We start from the raw sequence: 18231 nt of genomic DNA on the forward strand, positions 1-18231 counted from the left end.
ACACATGATAATAGATTTGTAACGACTAAATCATGACAATTTAGGAAATGATAGGTCTACTTTTGGTTTGATCATATTGAAAATAAATAGAGAGCACAACTATAAAAACTAGCAATCAGAATGGTGCATGTCTTGAATTGTAGGTACAAGTTTGTTGGTTCAGTAGGCAATCAGCTAGAGTGAAGACATATAAATGAAATCAGCATTTTGGAATGATAACAAAGGCACCATTGGCTGTCTTTGTAACAGAGCCAGCACAGCAAGCACACTGAAGCTCAGGTGGAGACTGTAAAACTTGAGAAGGAGAAACAAAAATATTTTTGTTCCAAGATGTGTCTATGTATTCTCTGATCACTGAAAACATGGGAGCAATAGAGACATATTTTTTTCATCTCTACTGTCTCAATATCTCCATGTTTTGTATCCTAAGACTATTACCAAATGGGACTTTATGCAAATGAGAAAAAATTGTTGGGATTTATTGAGTACAAGATTCAAAATACTTCTGGCAGAAGATGCATGTCTAGCCAAATCCATGTCAAAAGAAAAAGAATGCACTAAATTGTAGAAACTGAGTAACTGATCATTTGTTTAACAGTAAATATGTATAAGCCTACAAGGAATTTATTATTCCTAACCGTATAAGCTTTACTGAATCAATAAAAGACCTTCATGCATATGTCATGTTGGTAATGACAATCCAAATACAATGAAATAAAGACTCCATGGATACACTTCAACTCCATTTATATTTTTCTGACAACAGAGAAGTGATGAGCATCACATATTCGGAGTTTGATCTTTGAACATGTGCACATATAATAAAGTAGAAATCAAAGTAGATTTACAAGGAGAAAAGAGAGATACCTTTCAGGCTGGCGGCGTCATTTAAGGAACGGATATCTTTTAACCTTTTAGACAGATCAACTGCAACAGTCTGCTTCGAGTCTTTCTTCTGGGCTGTTTCTAATTCAGTGTATACATCCTGCTCAATCTCTCTCACCTATGAAGGAAGACATTCACAGTCACAGAGAAATCATTCGTGTAAAATTCAGCATAACCGAACCTCCGGTCATTGAATAAAACATTTCTGACCCGTTATCAGCCCCTCAAAGGAAGTCAAATGACACTTTTGCAGCATTGAGTAACAAATATTCGCCCACTCAAAAGTTTAATAAATCTTATTTGCCAATTTTTTAAGGTAAATTTTAAGTTATAACTTAAACATGAAAGCATTAGTACTGCCAATTTTTTAATGGTAAAATCCAAACTGCAAAATGCAAAAATGAAAAAGCTTAAGAGGATGGGGATTCTTGTGTGTGAACTTGTAGCCATGTTGAAAAAGTTAATTATAACACTTATCTTGAAATACCCCATGGCCACACGTAATTATGGATAAAGTTTGACTTTTCAATCTAGATTCGGATAAAAAGGGACAAATTGGAGATCTGAGTATTTGATTAACATCAATGAGGATTTCACATGACAAGCTGCAGAACTACAACTCCACAATTTCTCTTCCAGTGACCAGACTTTGTCCAGGAGAAAAATACAGGTTTAGTTTTTCATGAGGCAGTAGAATGACAATATAGCGTCATGCTATGGGACAGTATTACATTCCTCCTTTCAAATTCACATCCTCTCAGCAATGAAGCGAAACCCTGAAAAATATGGCTGAAGAAATACAGATATGGCAAGTTGCTTAATAAAGTCCAGTACCCTGAGAAACAACTATAAGGAAAGTGCTTCTTGAATGACTTGAAAAATGACCCCTTTAAGGTTGACAATGTTGTCGCTAAGGATGAATATTTAACAAAAAATGAAGTATAATGTTTGTTCTAGAAATCAAATCAAATATTCAAATGTGTTAGGAAAATAATTATTTTCAAATAACATTCCTAATTTGGACATCCTGGAAACAAGTTATGAACAGAAAATACTATTTAGCAAGAAACACGATAAATAAACAAAACCAATTTGAAACTCACTCTCTTTATCAACTCCAATGGTAACATAGCAAGACGAATCTCCTCAGATTCCTTAATATAACTCAATTAAGCTGCAATTTATAAGTGAAAATTATATGAGCGTTTCATAATTAGAGTCAACGTACAATATAAGATGCCAAAATTTTCCATGCTTGAGAAATAGTAAAACTCCCTTGGTATTTCTGCCAATTTTTATTCCAGTTAGAGTATCCTTCTGCCAATTATTACACAGGGCTCATACAACTTCATTGCAAGAATGTGGAATGTGAACTCTACATCCACAATTAAAGGGATTGTTTGAGAGAGCATTTCCACCATTCATATCAAATAGCTAAAGATTTTGAGACATTTTGATTCATGACAACAACTATGTTTAATAACAAGTCTGCTAAGTATAAGTATAAAACAGGACAACCATAAAATTAAATTGCAGTATGCTCACACCAGAAAAAAATAAATAAATAAAATTACAGCATGCACCACATCTTATAATTTTAAATGGATTGATAAGACATGTACCATTTTTAATTCCTAGCTATAGTAATTTTCCGTACTTTATTCCTGATAAGTGTATCCAATGGATGCAGAAGATGCAAATAAATTTTAAATTTTTTGGCCATCGCAAGGCAGTCAACAATATGTGGAATAAACTTAATACGTAACACTGATTCATAAGACTTGGATTAGCTGAAAAAGATTCATTTCCGGATTGTGAGAAGAAAATAAAGCAAAGGTTAGGAGAGAGGTCTGGCTTGCATATAGAATGAAGTGGTAAATTGTATTTCCAACCACCATAATAAGAGTCTAATTACAAATTTTGGAAGTCACACCTTTTGTACAACGCTATTGTCCAGGATGACCTACAATGCAACCCTCATAGCTGATAAGAGGAAAATGGAGCAACCCTCTTTGAACAACGTATCATACACGGTACTGAAAACTACATATTAAAACTCTATTTTTTCTCTGTAAGATCTTGTTCTTATTTTGAATGTTCAAATATTATCAATTGAGATGAATTATTGATCAAAACTCACATCATATCGCGGACAGCAACCAAATAATAGAACGGCAACACTTTTCCAATAAAGTTCGTATTCCAAATTTGCCATTGGACCATTCGTCAATCAACCGAGTTATAAACACCAAATATAAAATTCTCAAATCATTTAAGAATTAAGATAAAAGTAGAGAGCCCGGATTCAGAAAAAAAAAACTCAAATTAAAAAAGAAAAAGAAAAAAATATCCGTAACTATTTAAAAGAAAATGTCAAATTCATAAGAATATGGAAATTATGCAATATCCATTGGGTCAAGAAATTAAATCTATGCAATATTCCACAAAATTAAGCAATAACTACGATCCAATCGAATTTAAAACGCTACAATATTCCACAAGACAACCGAATTTAAGAAAGAGAAACTAGCCTGGGTTGGAATTAGGTGAGGAGAGTTTGTTGCGGATGTTGGAAGAAGTGAGGAATCCATGGAGCAAGAAGAGTGCAGTGATTACGTTAATGAAGCACACCACTATGGTTGCGTTCCTAAAGGAGAACCTGAGCCTCCACCATTACTGCCCTTCCATTTTTGCTTTGCTTTTGGGATTACGGCAAGTGCTCCAAGATTTTCCTTTTACCCCTAAATTCACGGCATCACGCTGAGTGGTGTGTAGGACCTGAGTCTAAATGAGACCTATCGCCACTACCTGTGGGAAAGAAACTAGCTAGCTACCAGCCAGTCACTCTTTCTAATTAGGGTTTCAATTCTCAATTTCTCGTTCAGAACAATTGTGTTTGTAAAGCCGTAAAGGTGAGAATTAATTTCTCAATTTCCCTTCCTCTTTCCATTCCCTACATACACAAGAAAAATGGGGAAAGGCATCATTCTCAGCTAAGCAAGCAATTTCAAAATCCGTACAAGTCCCAAAGGGTTATCTTGCAATGTACGTCGTAGATAATCAAAAGCGTTATGTGATTCCCATTTCATATTTGAACCAAGCTTCACTCTAAGAGTTGAGTGAAGTTGAGGAAGAGTTCGGATATGATCATCTCATGGGAGGTGGATATGATCATCCCATAGGAGGTCTCACAATTCCTTGCAGTGAACATGTATTCCACCAACTCGCATCTCCCTTGAGTTGAGATTGATTAAGAATCTCAAAATGAGACTGATTCACATAGATTAGCATACATGTTATAATAGATTAGTATAGAGAATTAGAATGACAAATTCAAAGAGTATGTGTTCTATACTTTTTTTTTTGTGCAACACAAATTGACAATAAATTCAATCACTCATATCTATGACATCTTTCAATTCTCGAAGCAAGTAATAGCCTATATTGCCTGAGAAAAACCAGATTCCAGTGCGAATAAATTTCAAGCATGAGAAAAACCAGATTTGATAAATTTCATATTGAGCTAATAGAGAAAGAAAACTCTATTGTGGAACCAGGAGATCCTTCACCATTTCAACTTCATATCATCAACTATACCATCAAACTTCAATATTCTAGAGTAAAAAATAACACATGACATCATTTCACAAAGTAAGTGTCAAGCATATCCAATTTTATAGACTCATAGGGACTAATATCCTTCATCACAATTCAATTTCACAAGGCCACATATATTATTACATCTCAATATTGTTGGATAGAAAAAGCCAGATATATCATACATCGCTACAATTTTATTTTGCAGTCATATAGGACAAACATATTACTCTTCCACACATTTCATTTTTCTAGGCTCACAAGAATAACAAACATGATCCCACAATTTTACCATCAAAACAAATCATTGCACAATTATTTTCAACGGACAAAATTTTAATTTGATGTACTAGTAAGTGAACAGAAAAAACATCACAAAAGAATTGAAATGACTCTGCAACTAAGTTGCCAAGCTGTAAAAGTCCATCACAAATTGATAATGAATTCAATCACTCAATTATTTTCTGTTTATATATAACATCTTTCAATTCTTGAGCAGCTTTATATATGCAAAGTTACTTGTAGTGAGAAAAGCCAGATTTCACGGTTCAATATTCTAATAAATTTCAAAACATGAACAAGAACACATCAGAGAAAGAAAACTCTATTTTAGAGCCAAGAGATCCCTCACCGCATTTCAACCACATTGGGGCCAAACGATCCTTCACCATATTTCAACGTCATAAGGTCAATTAAACCATCAAACTTCAATGTTCATAGGTCAAACAAGCCAAATAACATATACCGTCAAACTTCATCATATCTGATTTTTTTTTGGGTCATAGGGACCCTTGATCACAATTTCATTTCGTAGGGCCACACATCATTGTATCGGATTTTATCAGGTCATGGGGACTAAGATCCTTCGTCACAATTCAACTCCATAAGGCCACATATATAATCATGTATGAACTATGATCCTTCGTCACAATCCAATCTCGCAGGGCCACATATATCATCATTCCAATTTTATCCGGTCATAAGGACTAAGATCCTTCATCATAGGGTCACATATGTCATTACTTTTCAATGTGATTGGACAGAAAAAGCCAACCAAATTACCCTTCCACACATTTATTTTTCTAGGATCATAAGCATCATAAACATTATCACACAATTTTACCATCAACAAATCAGTACACAACTTTTTCGAGGTACATCTTATTTAATCCATATAATAATAAAAATCGTCGCAAAAGAATTGAAACAACTCTGCAACTAAGTTTGTCATGATGTAAAAGTTAGTCCTATATCATTCTGCAACAAATGCATTTCACAAACGCTCAAACATACATTGTGCAAGGTAGAATTAAAATAAATTCAAAGTCCAGAGTCGCATCCAAATCATAAAAATAACAGAGAAAACAGTCCATCCCTAGAACTATCAAATGGCAAAACTCAACTATCCTTAATAACAGAAAAATAGTTGGGAAAATGAAGAAAAACCAACCTTTCCAAAACTAACTCATCCCTAAGATAATAAAAAAATAACACCAATAATCGAAAGCAAACCTTCTCTTTTTTGGACATGAATATATTCCATAAGAGCAACGATTTGCACACAATTTTGTAAAACACAAATTGACAATGAATTCAGTCACTCAATTATTTTCTGTTTGTCTAATATTTTCGACAAAATAATTATCTCATCTTTCAATGCTTGAGCAGCTTGAGCAAAGCTACTTACGGTAAGAAAAATCAGATTTTACTGTTCACTCTTTCTGATAAATTTCAAAGCATGAACAAGAAACATCAGAGAGAAAAAAAATAGTATTTTGGACACAAGAGATCCTTCACCACATTTGGAGCCAGAAACCCTTCGCCAAATTTTAAGGTCATAGGGTTTACTATCAAACTTCAATATTCATGGGTCAAAAAAAGCCAAATAACATCATTTTGCAACATAAGGGTCAATCATATCATCATATCCAATATAGTCATGTCATAGGGACTAAGATCCTTTACCACAATTCAACTTCATAGGGCCACACATCATTGTATCCGATATTTTCAGGTCGGATCATAGCCACTAAGATCCTTTGCCACAATTCAATTTCATAGGGCCACGCATCATTATATCCGAGTTTTTTGGGTCATAGGGACTATGATCCTTCATCACAATTCAATTTCATAGGACCACAAATTATTGTATCCGATTTTCTTGAGTCATAGGGACTAAGATACTTTGCCACAATTCAATTTCATAGGGCCACACATCATTATATCTGAGTTTTTCGGGTCATAGGGACTATGATCCTTCATCATAATTCAATTTCATAGGACCACAAATTATTGTATCCGATTTTCTCGAGTCATAGGGACTAAGATACTTTGCCACAATTCAATTTCGTAGGGCCACGCATATCATCTTATCCAATTCTATCACATCAAAGGGACTAAAATCCTTCATCAAAATGATTTTATCGGGTCATAAGGACTAAAATCCTTCATCACAATTCATAGGGCCACATATATGGTTACCTTTCAATATAATTGGACAGAAAAAGCCAACTATATTACCCTTCAACACATTTCAGTTTTCTAGGATCATAAGCATCATGGACATTATCACACAATTTTATCATCAACAAATCATTACACAACTTTTCAAGGGACAACATGTTATATGATCCACACATTAAAAAAAAATCATCGCAAAAGAATTGAAAAAAATTCTGCTACTAAGTTTGTCATGCTGTAAAAGTCAATCATATATCATTCTGCGACAAATTCTTTTTCCAAAAGGCTCAAACATACATTATGCAAGGTAGAATTGAAATAAATTCAAAGTCCAGAAGAGAGAAAATAGTGCATCCCAGAACTATCAAATGGCAAAACTCAATTGTCTGTAATTCAATCACAGAAAAACCAACTTGTCCAAAACCAATTCATTTCCACGATAACCAAGAAGTAACAACATAATAAAAAAGCAAACCCTTTTTCTTTTCTTTCACAAAAAAAGCCATCTTTACAATGGATTCCGACGTTAAGCACCAAAATGCAAAAGATTTTCGGGGGAGGGGAAAGAGAAAGGAGGGGGGCATCTTTATAAAGAGAACCAACAACAAAAAGGGGGAAATCATCCCCATTACTGAAACGTGCAGATAATAAAGTTTTTTCACTCACCATCGTTGATTCATACATTCTTTAAAACCCTAATCAATCAGATTTTGCAAAAGCACCAACAATTCCCCTCGCATTTACCGTAGAAATTTATTGCACCGAGCCTCTGAAATTCACCCACAGTAGAGCCTTGATCCCATTACTCCGTTCCCATTATTCAAAGTTATAGCAGAGAAAGAAAGAACCCAGCAATTGGGAAAGAAGAGAAAATAAAGAACAATAGTACCACAGAAAACCAAATTTAAGAGGAACAATAACCGCTTATTGAGAAATCACAACCAACGTAGGAAGTGCAATTGAGGAGTGAAGTTGAGAAGAGTTTCGCATTCTTATATAGGTTGTCAGGGGGCGGTGTTTTAGGCTTAGTGCACTGTGTTTAGAAATTTAATAATTACATTTATAATTTTTTAATCCTTTCTAATCCTTCTTTTTTTTGTTTTTTTTTTCTTTTGTAAGTCAATGACTAATTGACTTATGCATTTATTTAATTATCGGAAGGTCTTTTTTTTTCTTTTCTTTTGAACTTATTTATTATCACAATTAATTAATTAACTAGTGTATATTTTTGTGGAAAAGAACAGGATAACACATAAAATTATATAAAAATTTTTCTTAAAAATTTAAACAAAAAATATATAATAATTATTACTATAAATATTTTATAATTTAAAATATTAAAAATAATTAGTATTTTTAATCAATTTGAGTTAGTTGAGAGCCATTATCTCATTTGTCTACTTAAGTAAGTATTTGTGATTCAAATTCCATCTTGTGTGTAACAATTCATTTGTCAGTGGTAAATCCTTAATGAATAAAACATCAATACATGGTGGATTAGTCATCGACCTGCAGAATTAGAAAATCTATTAAAAAAAATAGTATTTGTCTTTAAGCAAAACAATTTCTCATTGCTAGCAATACTTATGAAGATTTATCTTTGTTAAAATTTACTTAAGACAATTTTATTTATTGGTATCGTATTCATTTTTGAAGTCAAAATAATCATATTTTATAACATGATTTTTAAGTTTTCAAACTTATAGACTTGTATCGTTACAAAAGCTATTATATTAATTAATATTTTTTTGTAATATTAACAGGACATCACTGTTGAGTATTAGTTAATGTGAAAAAAAATCAATAACAACTTTTGTTATTCAATAAAATAATTCATTTGATTGAAAAATAAATTAGTATTTTCTAAATTGGTAAATACATTTTCTTTTAATTCTTACATTTTATTCGACAATATTTGCCATTAAAGAATAACAAATGACCACACTATTCTACAATATGATATATACAGTAATTTCTTATCTTAAAATTAATTATGATTAGTGAGATAAATTTAAAATTATTTTTTTTCTTACCCAAATTTGAATTTAGAATTAATTAACAACTCATCATGTTTTTAATTTCAATAACAATAAAATAAATTAGGTGCAAAATATATAAAATTTAATAATTTCGATTATTTAAATTTTAATTACCAAAAATTAGGTTAGAAATTAATTATAACTTAATAATCAATAATATATATTAGTATGTAAATAAAAATATCTAATGTATTAATTATTTATTTTTTGATAGGGCTAATGTATAATTTATTGTTAAAAAATTTTTTATAAACTTTGTAATATGTGAAAATAGTAATATTATTTTTTATTATTATTTAAAAAATTATTTACATTTTTTAAAATTATATAATTAACTTATTACTATTTTTCTACTAAAAATATTAATTTATACTATTTATATATTTTTTTCAATACTAATAAGTAAGTAAATATTTGTACTATTATACTTATTATCCTAGATGATGACTTAAATTACTTATTTTGTATATTAAATAAAATAAATAATATCTTGTATCGTAAATTTATTAAATATTAAGAAAAAAATATGCAATAAATCATATAAATAGTCAGTACAAAAAATAAAAAAATATTTATCATATATAATAATTTTTTATACATATAGTGTCATGTATATTTAGAATTATCTATTTTAATTATGTGAGTGATTATGATTATTTTTACTTTTTCGTTATATTAGTAAATAATATTTAAAAACTAAAAGAAAAAATACTTAACAAATTTTCTTAATTTCAATAAAAAATTATCTTGTAAATATATCAAACTTTTGTATATATAATATTTAATAGTATAATATTGTTATAACATTGACTCAAAAGAAAGCAAGATTAATCTAAACGCATTGTTAGGGTCCCAAATTCGACTTAGGTTCATTACCTTAAATCCCAATGTAGATGAAATCCGCGTATCCCCTTTCAAATTGGCTTAGATTAGATCTCTGTTGCTAATTAAGTATGGTAATGGATACTCAGAAAGAGCATGGCGGGCTCCTTTCCCATTCCTCACTCCCGTTAAAAGAAATGCCCGTCCCCTGTTTTATTTTCTCTTTAGAAAACGCAAATTTTTTCAGTATCTACAAATATTTTTTTGGACTTTTTGAAAAAAAAAAGACATATTATAATAGTGTGTAAGTTCATTTTAATTTTTTTAATAACTATATTTTTCATAACGTAATCGATAAATTATGAAAACAAATACTAATTGAATATATTTTGAGTATAATATGTTTTATTATTTTGTATGGAATAATATTAGTTTTAATTTTTATATTTTTTATTATTGAGTATTAAAAATAAACAGTATTTATATTATTAGTATTTTTTTTACCTTCCTCAACTCTAACTATGATTAGGCCTAAAACAAATGAAATCTAATTAGTTTATTTTAGGGTTAAGTATAATTTTTGTCCCTAAAATAAGAACTGAAAATTTTTTCCGTCCCCATCTTTTTTTACTTACAAAATCGTCCGTAAGGTTTAACTTAGTTTTAAAATCGTCCTTTTTACTAAAATTTTAATTTTTATTACCAAAGTACCCCTAATTAAAAAAAATAAAAAAAAACAAAGAAAACGAGTTAAAGTGCTTGGGAAGGGAATCACGCTGGGGGGTTTCAGGGAAGAAGAGAGGGAAGGGAAGGTGGGGAAGGAGAGGGGAAGGGAATCTGCTGCCGCTGCTCCTCGTCGTTCGCTCCTTGCCGCTGCTCCTCGTCGTTCGGTCCTCGCCGCTACTCCTCAACGTCGATGCCAGCAGATCTACGAAGGTGGATGTCGCGCGCCACTCGCCATTTCTACTTCTCCTCCTCGCTCGGTCGCCGGTCGTTGCTGCTCCTCGCCGATCGCCGGTCATTGCTGCTCATCCTCCTCGCCGCTGTTGTTATTCTTCTATTTCTGTTTATTATGTTGTTGATTCTAATTCCATTCTGCTTCTGCTTCTACTTTTATTATGTTGTTAATTTCTTATTATGATTCTTTTATATTGTTGCTTCTGGTTGCTTCTACTTCTGCTTCTGGTTTATTACATTATTTCATTGTTGTTGTTGTTCTTCTGCTTCTACTTCTGGTTAATTACATTGTTTCATTATTTCATTATCCAGATTTGTTGATCTATTATCCATTTTTTAATGTTTATTACATTGTTTTATTGTTGTTGCTTCTATTTTTGTTTTTGCTTCTGCTTCTGGTTGATTTTGGGGAAGAAGGAGAAGGGTATTTTGGTTCGAATGACGATTTTAAAACTAAGTTAAACCTTAGGGACAATTTTTGTAAGCAAAACAAGGTTGGGGATGAAAAAAATTTTTAGCCCCTATCTTACGGACCAAAATCATACTTAATCCCTTTTTTTATAGTGCTATACATTGGCATAATCATAAAAGAATTAACTTTAAATAACTAGAAAATTGCTTAATACAGACAGATTTTGTCTATATTACAGACAGATTTTTAATTACTGACGGATTTTGTCCCTTTGTAAAAGCCTCGTCGGAAATTATTTACCAACGGATTTTTTTCCGTTGGTAAATTACCGACAGATTTTTATCAGTTACCGACAGATTTTTCCTCCGTAAATTTTTCCCTCCATTTCCCCTAGCGTCACTTTCCGACGGATTTTCCGTCTGTAACTAGAGACAGATTTTCCGATAGATTTTCCGTCGGTAATTAGAGACAGATTTTCCGATGGATTTTTCGTCAGTAATTAAAGAATTTATTCCTAGCATGCACCTAGTTTACACACGAAAAAAGATGGATACAGACAATGAAATACTTCTCGAAGCAAGTTTCATTATGCATAAATTGTCGGAGGAGCAAATCACCTTCAAAATGGCAAATCTTCCATCCTTTGATGGCAAACCAACTCGAATGATCTTGTCAAAGCGACCCTTCCTCAATAAAGCAGGAATGTCTAATCTATTTGTAGCACCTATCACAAGCACCTGAAATTTAAGTTTAGAATATCAAATAACATCATTGTAACCTGTAAGCCAATTAAAAGCATACCCCTATTAAAATGGATATTTGTACAGATTATCAGTCATGGGAATAAAAATGAAGATCTATCAAGTTCCTAAGGGGATGGAAATCCACCTCTTATAAATAAATACGGGCGAAGGCAGAAGAAAAAGATCCTTAACACGTGATGCAGCAACCCCTGCAAACATCTGGGAGAAGAACAAATTAAATATTTTTAACTTTAAAGATGAAGACAATTTTTATGCATTCAATATTCCACACTTCATGGGTATAAGTTTCATTCATTTACAAAGTAGAGCATATGATCTAGGTACGATCACAACCAGCACACTCTAATCAATGTCAGACCTGCACGCACATTTAGATCAAAACTGATATGCCTGTATCTTAGGAAAACCAAATGAGTGCTTAATTTAAATTTTATCTACATCCTCATTCTCCTAAAGAATTAAATTATTTTTAAATTTGAAAGTTGAATAGAAATTATATTCCAAAGTTCTACTTGCTACTTTCTATTCAATGCAGGTGAATATCTTTGGAGAACAGGCATCACCTCTACAAAATCTGTGCCATTTGCCGCAAAAAAAGGCAACCCTGCTTCCCCAGCGATGGCTTTAGCCAGTAGAGTTTTACCAGTTCATGGAGGTCCATCGAGAAGCACACCTTTTGGACAATAAATTCCTTTGTCTTGAAACTCCTCATCATTCTTTAAAATTTGTACAATCTCTCACAATTCCCTCTTTATATATTCCTGGCCAGGAAAATCATCAAAAGTGACACCAATTCTTTCTTCTGCAGATATAAATTTAGCCCTGAGTGAAAAATATAATAATATAACAGTTTTACTAATTAATATACAAATCAAAGTGGTAAATGAACTTAGATTTTTTAAGTTTTACTATCCCATGATTCCTATCTAACTACAGCAACTGTAAAGAGGTACCATGGCCTAGTTTTGAAAAACAAAGCTAAAGAAAAAAATCTATATTTGCACATGTTTTGAGTGCTACGTTTGAGTGGCAGGTATTTTACCTTGATATCATTTGATATGGCATTGAATGTTCCTTCCCGCTGGATTTCATATGTTGTAATATCTGAAACACTCATCAAATTAATTGCAAGAATGCCGAGTCTTATACAAATAGAGTAAAGAACAAACATAAATTTCATTCAAGGAATAGAAATAGACATACAACATGGAGTTTAGTAGCCAGCTTAGCTGGCTCATCTTTAGAATCCTGAATAAGTTTATGCAGAAAGTTGGCTGCCTCCAACTCGACATTTTGTGAAGATGCCATCTCATCCAAACTGCACAATCAGAAAGAAACACCATGACATCTCAGCCAATTAGCAATGACACTCTGACCAAATAATTCAGCACAAAAATAGGACAATTATGATGCCCAACAGTGACCAGGTAAACCCATCTAAGTGTTATATACCTGAAATCCTCCATATAAATATACTTAGGAAAATAATTAGTCAAATCAATACTACATAAGATACATAACCATAACCATTAACCATATCAAGGAATATAATTTTGAAATGGAATAAAATATTCGAAACACCTCAGAACTTTCTACTTGTTCCCGTGTATGCTAGTGGAAACATCTCAAAGTTAAATATTATGAACAACCATTTTCGTTTTTAGGATCACTGTAAGTTAGAGCAGTCCTCTTATCTAACATTATGATACATGGAAGAAGGAATAGTTTTTCTTCTTTATATTCAGACGATGTTTCAAAATGGTTTTTCTTGCTGAGGTCTTTTTACTTAGAATTTTCCATATATGTCTAATAATTAACTAATTAACAAACACCAACGTGATTAAGGTATGAGTTAGGCATTTATCTCTCTCTTCAATTTCTTCCAGACAAAGTGGGGTTGGCACTACTTATTATTTAGCAATACATACAACTTGTACAAAATTTTCTCAAAGGGATGTTTGAACCTGATCAGTAGACTTATCCTTAATCCTCAAAACCTTATTTTGCAATATGATCCCCGGATAGAGCCCATGCAGATCACCCAGGGTTGTAATAACCATCTGCAAAATGAAGCAGATGAATGTAAGAACAAAATGGAAAAAGAATGTTGTATTTTAATCAAACACAAAGAGGGCATAACGAAATACCTCACGTAAGGAGATAGATTATAGTCTGCAAAAATACAAATGCCAAAGCATTGATGGGTTGGGTGGCTGCAACAAACTGATAGAAACAATCAAACATAAATATAAGTCTCACAAATTTAGGGTGCTGAAAAGATTAGATACCAATGTACACGAAATAGACTTACAAGTATTCCAATTTTTATGAGGTGGAGGACATCAACATCTCTTGTAAATAGTTTAGCTCCAAAAGGAAGTCCTACACCAAGAATGAATGCAAGAGCCAATCCCAGAACCAAACCATCTGCAATATAATTGTTTGTTAGTCTTACAGCTAATTGAATTGAGCAAAGATTAGGATCTTTTTCTTTTTAAATAGTAATGTAAAGAACCTGTAATACTCGAGCTGCCCAGCAAACATAGATTTGGCATTATGTAAACAGAGAGGTATGAACAAAAATAGATTGAAAGTAGGATAAAGTAAAAAATAGTGCATTATGTAAACAGAGAGGTATTAACTTGCCCAGCAACAGCAAGACCATTGGCAATGAACAATAAAACAATAATCAACAGTGAATGAATAAATAGACCTGGAGATGACACACATGGAAAAGTTATTGATTACCTCATTGACATTGTCAGCCTCCTCTGACCGCTTCTTTACAAGTTCATATATTTCTTTTTTGTATCTGGAAGAGAAAATAAGAAATAAATAAATAAATAAAAATTTTTCCTAAATAAGAATAAAAGAATTACTTGTGACATTTGTGGTTGCCTTAGATTTCTTTAATTTTCACATGACCATAACTTGTTTTTTACAGACATGAGTTATTAACATTTGATCTAAATGACCAAATGTAAGTAAAGGGAAATTTATTTTAATCTTAAAAATTAATTAACCACATTTAATTTCAAATTAAAGAAACAAAAAGTTTTCAAAGAATAAAATTCCACTAAATTTGAAGGTAAATGTTATTCTATTTTCTTCACATATTAATGGGGTAGAGCTTGTTTAAGGTTTTTTTTTCTCCTAAAATATTGGTATTATTATCATAATTTTAGGTATTATATAATTTTAGGTATCATATATGTGTGAGTAAATGTGGAGAGAGAGAGAGAATAAATGTCATATTTTGTAGGTCTAAATTTTTTTTACTTATTCTATATGTTATGTATATATATCTAAAAAATTTAATTTGTATTGCAGCCAGTAGTAAAATACCCCAATGTATTTCCAAAAAACTCAATTTGGGATAAGTAAGTGAATTTTTCCTCACTACTCTTTAATTACTTTTATATAATTTGATTTAGAAATCCATTTTCTTTTAACTTCTTTTTTCACATTGTTTCTGTTCCTATTGCAGATTCCCATACTTCTTGCCCTCATTGATAATATCAATTTTTTCCTTTCTGGTATTAATTATCTGCATCTGGCTTCCGGTAATTCTATGAGGACTCAACTTTTTACCATTAAGATCAAATGCTTTTTTTACTCAAAGAATTCACTTGAGTACTCTCACAAGTATATACTACATATCAAGAAAGAAAAGACCTGAACTGTAACTTGGTGGTGGAACTGGAAGAAAAGGTATTGTCATTATCATCTTCATCACTTGCATTTTGCAAGTAGATCTCATCGTCGGTGGAATAAGGTTCCTCAAATGAATTGGTTTCCATGTATCAAAAGCTGTAATTGTTACAAGAATAAAAATAACACGGTTTTGCTGCAAAAAATTTTCAGTTATTGGGTGAGACATTTATACAAACAGATAGAGTGCAATGTTAGCACCACAGTTGTGAATGTGATACATACGCTAATTACTACTTCTCTACGAGCTAACACTTCACAGGACAAAATCATAAATATGGAGTTATAACTTAAAAGGTTCCAAAACCAGAAATAAGGTAACAAATACAGCAAGTATAACAGAATCCTTTATATATATAAATAAGGTAACAAACCTCAAAGCTTGAATATCATCCTGCTCTTATGCAGTAGATCTTCGAATTGCCTCTTCTGTAACATAAAAATCAAACATAAACGTACATGAAGTTTACATAGATAGTTGTCTGTGAGAATTTGTCTCTGTAAATCTAACAAGCAAGTAACCTCAAACAAGAATAACTACCAGCAAGAACTTAACATCATTTGCTTAGGTAGGTAGAAAAAAAAAAGAAACAAAAAATAATACCAACACGCCACAAACAGCAAAGGGAACTTTAAAATAATTTATAATTCATCAGAGGTAGCTAGCATTTAGATATGACAGTAGCAAAAAGATAATTTTTCCATGTAAATCCATATTCCAAACAAAGGATTTTTAAAAAGGACTTTCATTTAGTTTCATGTGGGAGTCAAGAAAAAACAAGTTACTAGAGCATTTGCTAAATGAAAAAAATTATTTCTCGAACAAGTGACCTTCCAAGTCATAACTAAGAAACCTCAGGTCACCAAGTTCAAATAGAACAACAAGGCAACACACAATAAACAAGTTTCAAGAGCACAATGACAAAAAGAAATATTAAATACCCTTGGCGAAGGCAGAACACGACCATCCACTTGAGTAAAGCCAGTGCTTATAGAAATTCCACAATTTTGAAGCATAGATTCAGAACCATAGTTGCTGGTTTTTAGTGCCTAACAAAACAATATTTAATTGAATTACAAATTACTTGAACAGAGCAGAACAGAACAGATTCAACGTTCGTCCAAGCAAATGATAATAAGTGAAAGAGCCTTCGGTCGAAAGCAATGGCCTACCATGAATTTTAGGTCAAAAAGCTTCGATTGCAGAAAAAATTCATCAAAATCAGAGTAAACCCGCAGATTCAAACGAAGCACAAAAACAGAGTATGATAATCCTAAAACTGGCACAGAAAAATTGAGCCCTAAGGTTTATCACGAAGAACAGAATCACAAAATCAGGATATATAAACCTGAAATTTGAGATGGTTACGAGAAGAACTGAGAGAGCGAGTTGAGATTAGATGGAAGAGGCGCCAGAGGGAGCAGATGCGATGAGAGCGCCGGCAGAGAGAGCTCTGCAACAATGGGAGTAGACGCGACGAGAGCGGCGGTAGAGGGATCTCGTGCAACGCCAGGGATGACAGAGAGAGATTGTGTGACGCAAGTTGCGGCGGCGACGGCGCCAACGGCGGAAGAAGCAGAAGTAGCAGCCACGGAGAGAAGAAGTAGCTCGTGCGACGGAGGAAGAAGCTCGTGTTTCATTTGTGAATGGAGCTCGAAACAGTTTGAATGGGGGCTGCCACGGAGAGAGAGAGAGAGAGGGAGTAGGTTAGGTTTAATTCAACATTTTCGATGGAATGTTTTAAATTAAAAATAGATTTTTTACTTGTAATAATTTAATAAAATGTAGTATTTTTGTTCATTTAATTACAGATAAATTTTTTTGTTAGTAATTAGTTTTTACAAAAAAATTAATTTTTTTTATAGAATTATTGACGAATTCTTTTCTTTGTCTGTAATTTATGCTAATTTATTTTTTTTTTGTTTTTGACAAAAAATTCTTCGTAAATTCTATCTGTATTTTCGTGGGATAAAATCGGTTGGAAATATTGGTCTGTAATAACTAGTTTTCTAGTAGTGTTAGCAAGTTAACTATATAATACTTACTCATCACAAGAGTATTTTTACACATAATTATTAATCAATTATGTATGCCTTCTGATGAAAATAATATTCAATATGGATGTTTGTTAGGTAAAAAATAAAATGTTGACAAAGAAAATTCATTACAAAGGGTATATTCATTTTAAGAAATATTATTCTATCCAATAATATAAAAAGTACACTGTCCACACTAAATTACTACAAGTCCAACTTTTATCAGCAGTAATAGAATGTCTAAATTTGAACATTTTTTGGACTACAGTTCGTCAAACAAAAAATCAATGAAATACTCATACATGCCTTCTCATTTTGAGTATATTTATACATAAAAAAATTCAACATAAAGAAAAAAACAAAAAAAAAGAGCTGAAATAACAAGAGCGATAAATATGATACTTATAATTTTGTTTGGTCATATATATATATATATATATATAAAGCCCAGAAGACCATTATTATCTAACAAAATTAATTTGTATTTATTACATTCAATTTGAATAAGTAAAAAAATTATCTTATTTAAATTTAGTTCTTAATTTAC

The 18231-nt window shown here is 31.8% G+C and overlaps 1 long non-coding RNA gene across 3 annotated transcripts; it reads right to left on the reverse strand.

The window, feature by feature from the left end:
* Positions 1–11235: 11235 nt before the first annotated feature.
* On the reverse strand, positions 11236–17333 carry LOC148549414 (uncharacterized). 3 transcript variants are annotated; one of them, XR_015896469.1, is made up of 13 exons: positions 16997–17333; positions 16590–16697; positions 16022–16076; positions 15612–15783; positions 14650–14748; positions 14248–14363; positions 14084–14159; positions 13901–13996; positions 13140–13254; positions 12979–13040; positions 12500–12758; positions 12061–12134; positions 11236–11909 (listed from the first exon to the last, which is right to left on the reverse strand). It is a non-coding gene; the product is annotated as an uncharacterized LOC148549414 (long non-coding RNA). The 3 variants fall into 3 exon arrangements; XR_015896471.1 differs by having other exon boundaries at positions 11236–11859; positions 12500–12697; positions 16997–17317; XR_015896470.1 differs by having other exon boundaries at positions 11236–11859; positions 16997–17317.
* Between the last annotated feature and the right edge of the window lie 898 nt (positions 17334–18231).

Source organism: Arachis ipaensis, chromosome B8 (assembly GCF_059453495.1).
Source record: "Arachis ipaensis isolate K30076 ecotype BB chromosome B8, ASM5945349v1, whole genome shotgun sequence".
Taxonomy (NCBI): Eukaryota; Viridiplantae; Streptophyta; class Magnoliopsida; order Fabales; family Fabaceae; genus Arachis; species Arachis ipaensis.